A 2,338-nucleotide genomic window follows, 5' to 3' on the forward strand; every position below is an offset into this window, starting at 1 on the left:
GCAGATGTGACAGCGCAGGGACAATGGAGGTCTTTTATAGCACAGCCTGGGGATTTCCCCAACTAAGCCTTAAGGAACTAACTTGCATATTTTTTTAAGTTTTTGGATAAGTGATGCCATGAAGTTGTATAATAACAGGTGCCAAATTCTTAATGTGCAAAGAACATTTGAGTTGCCATCACAAATTTACTACTTCCAGTTTCCTAACTGGAAAGCTTTCCCATATGGTGCAGTATCTAATCTTAATCTTGATTAAGCAGAACACCAGGTGCTTATTTGCTAGGACAGGTAGATAGACACTTCCTCTTACTGTGACTCAATCACAAAAATTCTTATAGATGCCTCCTAAGTTATGCAGACAATACAGGTCTGCGTGGTATTTATTACCTATAAGCACAGAGAAGAGCAGGTCTGGTTAGACTGTTCACACACCAGAAACATCATCTCTTTTTTAAATAGGTAAACAGACCTTTGACAATAATGCAGAGAGGTCTTTAGAGCTTTTCAGTTCCTTCAGTTCTCACATAGCACAGGTGGGACACAGACTATCTCTGCCCATTTTCTTTTCCCAGAAGGCTTATGCCTTGTGTATTAGCACTATGTATCCATTAATGCTTACTCGTGCATTAACACCGTGCCCTCATTAGTGCTTACTCACTTGCTCTCTTTCGATAGAGCTGCATGCCACCTGACCACAATGATTCATTGTCCTGCCTCTAGAGCACTGATGTAGAAAGATTATAAAAGGCTGCAGGCAATGGTTAGTGTGGCTCCACACTCTCCAGCTCTACTATATAACAGGCACTGTCTGAAGATCCCAAGGCACCTAGCCCACCATGGGAACCCCTCACTTCCAACAAGCTACCACTTTGATGGAGCCAGCTGCAAGCCTCCAACTGGTGCAAGAGAAATCAAGATTCCTCTCCAGAGTTCTGTGGATCCCTGGGAAAATGAGCTTGCTGTTTGGGAGGAAGGTTCCAGTTGGGACTAAGAGGATGGCCATATGTGTGCACTTGTAAAAGAAGTCAACAGGTCTCTAGGCTAAAGCTTGTCCCTTCCTGTGCCTGTATTGTCCATGCAGTGTTTATTCTTTTCTTCTTAACTTTGTCAGACTCGGCTCTTCTGCTGGGTCAGTTGTGTGTAAGTGAAGAAAGTGGTTAGGAGACGCTTATTCTGTTCCAATGTTGGAGGGGAGAGGTAATGGCAGGAGCAGTGGTTTTTCCAAGCAGCAGTACTGCCTCATATGAAACCCGCCTCCCAGATGAGGAACTCAGAAGGGTTTTTTGTGCTACTATAGCACTGTCAGCTCCAGGTGGCAAATTGGAAAATTGAAGCTCAGGGCAGATCCATACTAGAAAACTCTTCAGAGCAGTCATGTCCATTGGGGTAACATGTTTTTACCACATCTTCTCATAAGTATAAGCCTCGTGACAGATTCACAAGGCTGGCAGCAGCTATCTTTTTTGAGAAGTAGCTCATTTTTCAGGGAATGGATATAATATGTTCTTGCAAAAACACTTTTTCACAGCAGAAGCTGCATTTCTGCTGGAGGTTTTCATAGCTAATAATTCAATGTAAGATAGACAAGACCTGGAAGGCATGTGAAATGTCTGTGCAAGAAGAACCAGTGGTGGTAAAGCAAGAAAATGAATCTATGCCTCTTCCTCCCAGGTTACAGTGGTCTGATTTCCTGGGGTAAATCTCAGTACTGTCAAGGGAATACGAAGACTGAAGCTGTAATTACAGTGTCTTTGTAAGGGCTCAAGTCCTGAGCTCCAGTTCAAAAGGAGCAAATTGGCCCAAACCAGAGCAGCTATAGGGTATGAGCTACCCTCTGCACCATAAAAAACATTTTGGCCACTCCAGAGCAGAGTTTAAGTGCAAACCAGCACATATGTATTGCAGGTAACTTGTAAGCCTACACTGCCCAGCTAGTTAACTCCCAGTTTACTCTGAGGTGGTGATAGCCTGACACTGCCACTTCCTTCCCAGCATCTTTTTTTGAGTGAACCAACTGATCTTCTTCATACAAAAATGAGGGAAGTCCTGGGAACAGATTGCTCTCAAAAGGTGGCATTGATGAGAGTTTAATCCCTATCAATGTTGCCTGGTCCTCCAACTCCTGCCGTAAGCCCTCTTGGTACATCCCTTGTTATAGAAATGCCACTCTGGTGGGCTGTAACACATGCCTCAGGTTATTTGTGATGCTCCAAACAAAAAGAAAATAGATAGATATATAGATAGAGAGAGAGAGAGAGAGAGAGAGAGAGATCAAAACACAGAAAAGCAACGATCACAAGAGCAAAATGTCCCAGAAGAGACTGAAAAGGAGAACTGC

The sequence above is a fragment of the Pezoporus wallicus genome, unplaced genomic scaffold (assembly GCF_028554395.1).
Source record: "Pezoporus wallicus isolate ANWC-B61680 ecotype Strahan unplaced genomic scaffold, APGP_CSIRO_Pwel_v1 contig_2543, whole genome shotgun sequence".
In the NCBI taxonomy this organism is placed as follows: domain Eukaryota; kingdom Metazoa; phylum Chordata; class Aves; order Psittaciformes; family Psittacidae; genus Pezoporus; species Pezoporus wallicus.